The sequence below is a fragment of the Populus trichocarpa genome, chromosome 1 (assembly GCF_000002775.5).
Source record: "Populus trichocarpa isolate Nisqually-1 chromosome 1, P.trichocarpa_v4.1, whole genome shotgun sequence".
Classification (NCBI taxonomy): Eukaryota; Viridiplantae; Streptophyta; class Magnoliopsida; order Malpighiales; family Salicaceae; genus Populus; species Populus trichocarpa.
In genome coordinates this window covers 18,182,032-18,192,001 of record NC_037285.2, presented here as the reverse complement: position 1 = coordinate 18,192,001, position 9,970 = coordinate 18,182,032, and the positions used below count along the sequence as shown (strand labels likewise).

Sequence of the window (9,970 nt, the reverse complement as noted above, 5' to 3'; positions counted from 1 at the left end):
AAATTTACATCCAGGCATCAATTCATAATCGACTTGAAATGACTCATAAGACCAGGTTTATAATATCTTACCTGGTGCGAATCAAGGCTTCGATCCCTCCTTTTCTTTCTAATGACAGCCGACCCTCCCCTCTTCTCTTCTTGTTCAATTTTTTCTTGTTAATCCCTTTCCCACCAGGGTTTATTTTACCTATAACCCTCAATCTGGGATGGGTTCTTGAAATTTTGGTGTTTCTTTCTTGATTTGTAAAAATAGATATAAAAACTCCCTCTTTTCTTTCTTTACGTAGCTGCAGATCTGTTTTTGGTGAGAATAGGAGTATTTATGCTCTATAATTATTCTTATTTGCATTTAGGCCCCATCTTCTTTAAGTGTATTCGTTCTTGCCCCCACTTCTTTTTAGTTTAGTTTCTTTTCTTTAATTTAATCCAGCCTTGGTTTTTCTCGGGATTTACAATCTCCCCTCCTAATAAAAATTTCGTCCTCGAAATTCAAGTTACGTACCTATATCGGAGAATAAGTGCGGAAACTTTTCCTTCATCTCGGATTCTCTTTCCCATGTTTCTTCTTCTATTCGAGAGCTTCTCCACAATACTCTCACCAAGGGAACTCTTTTATTCCTCAACAATTTCTCATCTTGATCTAAGATCTTGACGGGCTTAGTTTTCATGGTTAGATCCCCTTTAATCTTCATAGGAACTTGTGGCAATACCCATGAGGGGTCTATCTTGGCCTTTCGTAGCAATGATACATGGAACACATTGTGAATCTTATCCAAATATACAGGCAATTCTGATCGATATGCAACTGGCCCGATTCTTTCTTTAATCTCAAAAGGGCCAATATATCTCGGGCTAATTTCCTTTTTACTCCAAATCGAATGATGCCTTTCCAAGGAGCCACCTTCAAAAATACTTTATCCCCTACTTGGAATTCCAACGGCCTTCTTCGGTGATTTGCGTAACTTTTTTGTCTATCCTGGGCTTCCTTCATTCTCTTTTTGATCACCCTCACCTTGTCAGTTGTCAGTTGCACCATCTCAGGTCCCAAAAGCTTCCTTTCTCCTACTTCCTCCCAACAAATTGGGGTACGACATTTCCTCCCATACAATGCTTCATATGGAGCCATACCAATAGTAGTTTGATGGCTATTATTATAAGTAAACTCCACCAATGGCAGGAGATCCTCCCAATTCCCTCCAAACTCCAGCACACAGGACCTCAAGAGATCCTCAAGAGTTTGGATGGTCCTTTCAGATTGACCATCCGTCTGAGGATGAAATGCCGTGCTCAGATTCAACTTTGTCCCCATTGCCCGTTGTAAGCTAGGCCACAATCTTGATGTGAACCTTGGATCCCGATCCGATATAATTGAAACCGGCACTCCGTGAAGTCTGATTACTTCATTTACATACAATTTTGCCAGCTTATCCACCGAATCAGTCATCTTCATTGCCAAAAACAAAGCAGATTTTGTTAGTCGATCCACGACCACCCATATGGCATCATTCCCCTTCTTTCCCCTGGGTAATCCCGTCACAAAATCCATAGAAATATCCTCCCATTTCCATTCCGGAATTGATAATGACTGTAATTCCCCTGCAGGTTTCTGGTGTTCTATCTTTACTTGTTGACAAATCCCACAATTCGACACAAATTCTGCTATTTCCCTCTTCATATTTGGCCACCAGTAGTTTTCCTTTAAATCCCTATACATCTTTGTACTCCCAGGATGAGTAGCAAATCGAGATTCATGAGCTTCTCTTAATACTTCGTCTTTCAAAATCTTATCCTCAGGCAAATAAATTCGCCTACCCATAGCTAGTAGCCCATCGAATAACATTTGAAATGATGTCTCTATACCTTTGTTTACCCTCTCCTTGATCTCTTTTACTTTCCCATCTGCTTGTTGAGCCACCAAGACCCTGTCTCGAAGCACAGATCAGATCTTTAACTGAGCTAACAGTGATCCTTCGGGCCCTACACTTAGCCGCAAGCCCATTTTCTTTAATTACACTATACTTTCTTGTTCCTTAAGCTCCATATCATTCATCACTGTTTTTCCCTTCCTACTCAAGGCATCGGCTACTACATTAGCCTTACCAAGATGGTAGTCAATAACACAATCGTAATCTTTTATTAACTCTACCCATCTTCTCTGCCGCATGTTTAACTCCTTCTGTGTCATCAAATACTTCAAACTTTTATGGTCTGTAAAGATTTGAACTTGTGTCCCATATAAATAATGTCTCCATACTCTTAAGGCAGACACCATCGCTGCAAGTTCTAGGTCATGAACCGGGTAATTCACCTCATGCGACTTTAACTGTCTTGATGCATAAGCAATCACACGCCCATTTTGCATCAATACACATCCCAGACCCCTTTTTGAGACATCACTATATACCACAAACCCTTCTATCCCTGATGGAAGGGCCAATACAGGAGCAGAAGTGAGCCTCTCCTTCAGTTCTTGAAAGCTTGCTTCACACTCTTCCGACCAAACAAACCGAACTTCCTTGTGGGTCAGCTTAGTTAAAGGTGATGCTATGGTGGAGAATCCTTCAATAAACCTTCGGTAATATCCAGCAAGACCTAAGAAACTCCGGATTTCTGTCACGTTGGTAGGCCTTTCCCATTTTAACACGACCTCAACCTTTCTTGAATCTACAAATATTCCTTCTGCGGATATTACATGGCCCAAAAATACCACTTCCTTGAGCCAGAACTCACACTTATCCAGCTTTGCATATAATTGATTTTCCCTTAAAGTCTGTAGCACAACCCTTAGATGTTGTTTATGCTCCAAGTGAGAGTTTGAATACACCAAAATATCGTCAATAAATACAACCACATATTGGTCCAGGTAAGGCCGAAACACCCGATTCATCAAGTCCATAAACATGGCCGGAGCATTGGTTAAGGCATCACCGAAAACTCGTAATGCCCATAACGGGTTCGAAAGGCAGTCTTTTGTATGTCTTGTTCCTTGATTCTCAACTGGTGATAACCAGATCTCAGATCTATCTTAGAAAATACCCTAGCACCCTTCAACTGATCAAACAAGTCATCTATTCGTGGGAGTGGGTACCTGTTCTTCACCGTCACTTTATTCAATTGACGATAATCAATGCACAAACGAAGGGTGCCATCCTTCTTCTTTACAAACAATACCGGAGCTCCCCAGGGTGAGTTACTAGGCCGGATGAAGCCTTTATCTAACAATTCCTAAAGTTGGACCTTCAGTTCCGCCAATTCCATAGGTGCCATCCTATAAGGAGACTGGGCTATAGGAGAAACTCCTGGAATAGTTTCTATGGAAACTTCAATTTCTCTAACTGGAGGTAATCCAGGCAACTCTTCTGGGAATACATCTTGAAACTCCCTCACAACAGGAATACTAGCCAAATCTATGCTACCCTTCTCCAGCTCTCTTACATGGGCTAACCAAGCAGAACAACCTTTCCTCAGTAATTTTCTAGCCACCAAGACTGAGATTACACAACTTGGAATTACTTTTCTTTCCCCTTTAAACACTACTCTTTTATCACCTATTCCTTGGATTGTCACCGTCTTGGTGAAACAATCCACTTGTGCCTTATGTTTACATAACCAATCCATGCCCAGAATCACATCAAAATCATATAACTCCAACGGCATAAGATCTGCCCTCAACTCTAATCCTCCAATATATAGTTTTACCCCTCTATAAATATCATCAATATGTATATTCTCTCCTAAAGGTGTACTAACCGTCACCCCTACACCCAAGTTACTAGATAACACATGCAAGTTATTCACAATTCTATAAGATACAAAGGAATGACTAGCTCCAGGATCAATTAAAGCATAAACTTGCATTGTATCTAACTGTAAAGTACCTGCCACCACATCAGGTACAACTCCCACATCCTCGTAGGTCATGTGATATACCCGACCCTGAGTCCTCCCCTCCTGATTTCTGGGCCTCCCACGAATAGCACTTGTCCCTGACTGGGTAGGCCTAATAGGACGATTGACTGTCCTCGATTGCTGCTGGCTCTGAACCTCAATCCTCTGACCATGGGCTCCCTTGGTAGTTCTACGAGGACAATCCTTCTTCCGGTGACTCGTGTCCCCACAATAGTAACAACCTCTTCCTACATGCGGGCACTCTTTCCATCGATGCCCCTCACTTCTACAAATATAACATCTCCCCGGCATCGCAGAGCAATCTCCCGGGTGTCGCTGCTCACACCTCTGACAAAACGGATATACCGGTCCCTTTTGCTCTGTAGACCCTCCAGCAGTTTTGACTCCCTGTCTAGACTGTCCTCCCCAAGCTCCTCTTCCACTGACTTGTCTAGATCCTCCTGAGCTCCCTCTTGGGGTGAAACTCCCACCCCTTCTCTAGAACTGTCCTGATGATGGCCCGCTCTTCCCCTTATTTGGGAGAGGAGGTCTCCCAGTTATAAACTCAAAATGTCTCCTCTTAGCTCCCATTGCCTGACTCTGCTCGACCACTGGCTTCGGGGTATCCTTTATTACCCTCTCCATACCCTGAGCAGCACGTACCAATTCCCGTACCGACTGAAACTGCATGGCTATCAATATCATCCTCAATTCCCACCTCAGTCCATCACGGAACCTCTCCACCCTGTGGCGCTCTGTGGGAAGGTAAGTGGAGGCAAAAGCTGCTAAATCCTGAAATCTCCTCTCATACTCCAGCACTGTCAAATCTCCCTGCTTTAATTCCAAAAACTCCTGTTCTTTCTCCCTCTTATGCTCCCAAGAATAGTACCTCTCCTCAAACTCTTCACGAAAATCCCTCCATCTCAATACCTCCCCTGATCTCCTTTCTCTAATGGTTTCCCACCAAGAGTGGGCACTTTCAACCAATAGCTGAGTCACACAATCCACCCGTAGCTCCTCTGGCACATGCATCTGATTTATAACTCTTTCCATTTTCCTCAACCAATGCCCAGCAACCTCAGCATCCTCTTCGCCCCGGTAAGTCATACAACCCATCTCTCTCATACCCTTCACCCATTGCACTATGGTGACTATTCCCCCTGATCTAGGAGTCGTATTGGAGGCCCTCGCTACCATTCCTGCTGCCACAGCTCTCACTATATGTTCCATAAAAACAGGATCCAAAAATAGGTTTCATTCAGCTACCGGTGCCACTGGTGGAGGTATATTATCTCCCCCCTGTCTGTCTGATCCCTCGGGCATGGATACATATGCCTGACGGAACGATGAATCATCTCGAAGTCTCACTGACTCGCCCCCTTTCGAGTACACTGATGCTGCAGGTATATGAGAGGAGGTGTCTGCCAAGGGATCCCAGTCTGGATCACTTTCATTACGAATACTCTGGCCACTTCCCCGAACTGGGGATGGATCAGTCCTGGCTCCTTGCCTTGTTCTCACCATCCTGAAACACATTCCAAAACCATATAATCATTCCTATCCCCGGAATAGCAACCTCAGCTCTGATACCAAATGTAACATCCCCCATTTCTGGGATAAAACAACAATCTCATGTCAATAGAAAAACAGAGTAGTTAATTTTTTTTTTTGTATATACATATTCATGGTCTTCGTATTAACATCTACCGAAATTTCGACGGAGTCCCCCCCTATACCAGAAGCTCTCAAGTCACCGACATGTAACCTGTTTACACTTCTAATAGTTCGCATCTCATAACTTAATTCTCGACCCAATCATCCTAGGTTTCAATTTCACAATTATACTCACGCCTATCAACCATAATATTTATGATATGCATTATATAACAAAAATATCATTATGGATGGATAATTTAAATAAATATAGATACATAGACATGAAATATGGTTATATAAACTACAGCGTTAAATTCCTCCAATCAAGTTTAAACATTTATTATACACATTAAGTTATACAAACATTTTCATGTTTACAAAATACAAGGGTATACTCCCTATAACCTAGATTTCAAAAAGGGAACATAAGCTAGGATCTACTCCTGTCGTGCATGCGATGATCCTGAAATAAAATACATATTATTGCAAGGTGAATATCACAATAAATATAACAATATGAATATCTAATAATTTCAACAGGGTAACATGCATTCATATTTCATTTACTTCTCCCTTCTAGTTTTTTTTTTCATTAAAATATCTTCCTTATTCAAACTATTAATAACCGTTCCCTCTGCCACTATCAACCTTCATTCCAGACCTTATAAGATCAATGTGATTACTTTTGCTTATCACATTACCGATACCAATTTCACTGGTATCGTCATCACCACCCTATAGGAGTCGATATAAGGCGATCCCTTTACCCGGGATCCTAACATACACTAAATGTATGCTGGCCAATACATGGTGATCCCCTTACCCGGGATCCTAACATACACTGAATGTATGTTAGCCAATACGTGGAGATCCCCTTACCCAAGATCCTAACATACACTAAATGCATGCTAGTCCATTCGTGACGATCCCCTTACCCGGGATCCTAACATACACTAAATGTATGCTAGCCAATACAGGGTGATCCCCTTACCCGGGATCCTAACATACACTCAATGTATGCTAGACAATACATGGTGATCCCCTTACCCGGGATCCCAACATACACTCAATATATGGTAGTTTATGCCTCATACCACACTTCTCATATTTCCTTTGTCAGTGATAATTTCATCACTTGGCAATTCACATAACAACTTTTCACCTTGAATACACATACATTCAGTAATTCACATTTCACATAAAAAATATATTAAATCATGGAATTTAACTAGAAAGCATAGGTGTGAATCACCTACCTGCAATAGAAGCTCTACTCGTGCTCCCATGCTGCTGCTGTTGCACCACGTCTGTGGTCCCTCCTACAAATCACAGGTTTATCTCATAAATTTTCCTTACTCAAGGATATGTTTTATAATAACCATATCGACAACCAATAAGTCTTTCTTTCAGTCATTTCTTAGTACTTTATGTTTTTCTCATTTCACTCATTATTATTGTCGTTCTTTGTCCAATCCTAGTTATCATTCCTTTCTTTATATTTGGACTATCACTGTCCAACTGTTACTGCCTCGTTTTTGAACTGTTACTGTCTGACCACTCTTTAGATTTTTAACTATATCTGGAGTTATAGAACTCCAATTCAAGCAAAATTTGTGGCGTTGGAAAGGTAAGACATGAGGCTATAAGTTCTATGTTTTGAGAAGAACCCAGTTCTGCCTCTAAGATAGTCAAAATTGCTCATTAACAAACACTTGGACTGTTACTGTCCAACTATTACTGTCCATTTTTGAACTGTTTTATTGTTTGACCTCTCCTCAGATTTTTAACTATATCTGGAGTTATAGAACTCCAATTCAAGCGAAATTTATGGCGTTGGAAAGGTAAGACATGAGGCTACAAGTTCTATGCTTTGAGAAGAACCCAGTTCTGCCTCTAAGATAGTCAAAATCGCTCATTAACAAACACTTGGACTGTTACTGTCCAACTGTTACTGTCCATTTTTGAACTGTTACTGTCTTGTTTTTGAACCGTTACAGTCTAGACATTGAACTGTTACTACCTAGACATTGAACTGTTACTGTCTTATTTTTGAATCGTTACTGTCTAGACATTGAACTGTTACTGTCCAACTGTTACTGTCTAGACATCGAACTGTTACTGTCTTGTTTTTGAACTGTTACTGTCTGACCTCTCCTTAGATTTTTAACTATATCTGGAGTTATAGAACTCCGATTCAAGCAAAATTTGTGGCGTTGGAAAGGTAAGACATGAGGCTACAAGTTCTATGTTTTGAGATGAACCCAGTTCGGCCTCTAAGATAGTCAAAATCGTTCATTAACAAACATTTGGACTGTTACTGTCCATTTTTGAACTGTTTTATTGTCTGACCTCTCCTCAGATTTTTAACTATATCTAGAGTTATAGAACTCCGATTCAAGTGAAATTTATGGCGTTAGAAAGGTAAGACATGAAGCTACAAGTTTTACGATTTAAGGAGCACCCAGTTGTGCCTCTAAGATAGTAAAACTTGCTCATCAACAAACACTTTGATTCTACTGTCCAACTGTTACTCTCTCATTTTTGAACTGTTACTTTCTGACCTCTCCTCAGATTTTTAACTATATCTGGAGTTGTAGAATCCAATTCAAGCGAGATTAGTCTCGTTGCAAAGCTAAGACATGAGGCTACAAGCTCTATGATTAAGGAGGACCCAGTTCTACCTCTAAGATAGTCAAAATTGCTCGTAAACAAACACTTGGACCGTTGTTGTCTCGTTATTGAACTGTTACTGTCTGACCTCTCCTAAGATTTTTAATTAAATCTGGAGTTGTAGAACTCCTATTCAAGCGAGATTAGTCTCGTTGGAAAGCTAAGACATGAGGTCACAAGTTCTTTGATTACGAAGAACCTAGTTCTGCGTCTAAGATAGCCAAAATTGCTCGTCAAAAACACTTGGACCCTTAGTGTCTCGTTATTGAACTATTACTGTCTGACCTCTCTTGAGATTTTTAACTATATTTGGAGTGATGGAACTCCGATTCAAGCGAGATTAGTCTCCTTGGAAAGCTAAGACATGAGGCTACAAGCGATTTAAGGAGAACCCAATTGTGCCTCTAAGATAGTAAAACTTCGTCATCAACAAACACTTTGATTCTTACTATCCAACTGTTACTCTCTAGTTTTTGAACTGCTACTGTTGACCTCTCCTTAGATTTTTAACTATATCTGGAGTTATAGAACTCCGATTCAAGCGAGATTAGTCTCGTTTGAAAGCTAAAACATGAGGCCACAAGTTCTTTGATTAAGGAGAATCCAGTTCTGCGTCTAAGATAGTCAAAATTGCTCGTCAACAAACACTTGGACTGTTACTGTCCAACTGTTACTTTCTTGTTTTTGAACTATTATTGTCTGACATCTCCTCAGATTTTTAACTATATCTGGAGTTGTAGAACTCCGATTCAAGCGAGAGTAGTCTCGGTGGAAAGGTAAGTGACACGACCAAAAGATTGATGTCTTCTCCCAAGTGCAGGAGTGTCGAAGTAATAAATAACCCGGCAAGACCGGGGTCGAACCACAGAGAGGTTAATTGTATAAATTATAGTTAACAGCAACACAATAACAACAACAATAATAGTAATAATAATAATAATAATAATAATAATAATAATAATAATAAGAAGAAGAAGAAGTTGATGAGAACTTTGAGATGGAAGATTAACGTAAGGATTAAACAATGATAACAACAAATGTCAAGGTTAGAGGATCCACTAATGGTATTTCAAACAAGTATAGTATAAACCTTTTTTATTCAATTGGAAACCACACACAAAGGAGGTTCCAATCAGATTATAAATTGTTAACATGATTACATTAGTTATCTTATTCGAATAATGCTAATACTTGTAAATGTTGTCAGGCATTCATGATTATAACTTATGTTAACAACAAATCAAGTTCCTTTCATAGCTCAGGTGTCGGTTATACCATACAGTATGGGCTATGAAAGTGCCAAGTATTTGTTGTACCAAGTGTTATACAACATAAATCTAGATTAACCATTTAACAAGCAAAGTATTAAAAGTGAACAAGATAACAAATATAAAGTATGTTAGTATCCAACATTAAGGTCCATGTTAAGTTTATATTATACTTATTCTTACACCATTAGTGTACCCTTTTCACCTTGACATAATTAACTTAGTTAAACATAATCAAAGAAAGAAACATAAAGAAACAAGGAAAGGAAATGAAAAGCATAAGCAAGAAATTAATATAAGCAAAACTTAAGCATTACAAAATATAAAGAGAGAGCAAGAGCATGATCTTGATCTGAAAACCAAGATGCCTCAATACATGGCAAATGCCTCCTTTTATAGGCCAAAATTCGGAACTATTGATTTGTTGACTAATTGATGAGTGAGTGGCCACATCTTGACTTGGTGACAATCCTTATCTTCTTGTCT

At 39.9% G+C, this 9,970-nt stretch overlaps 1 pseudogene; it reads right to left on the bottom strand.

The window, feature by feature from the left end:
- Positions 1-496: 496 nt before the first annotated feature.
- Positions 497-5,414, bottom strand: LOC127905495 (uncharacterized; annotated as a pseudogene).
- Positions 5,415-9,970: the final 4,556 nt, after the last annotated feature.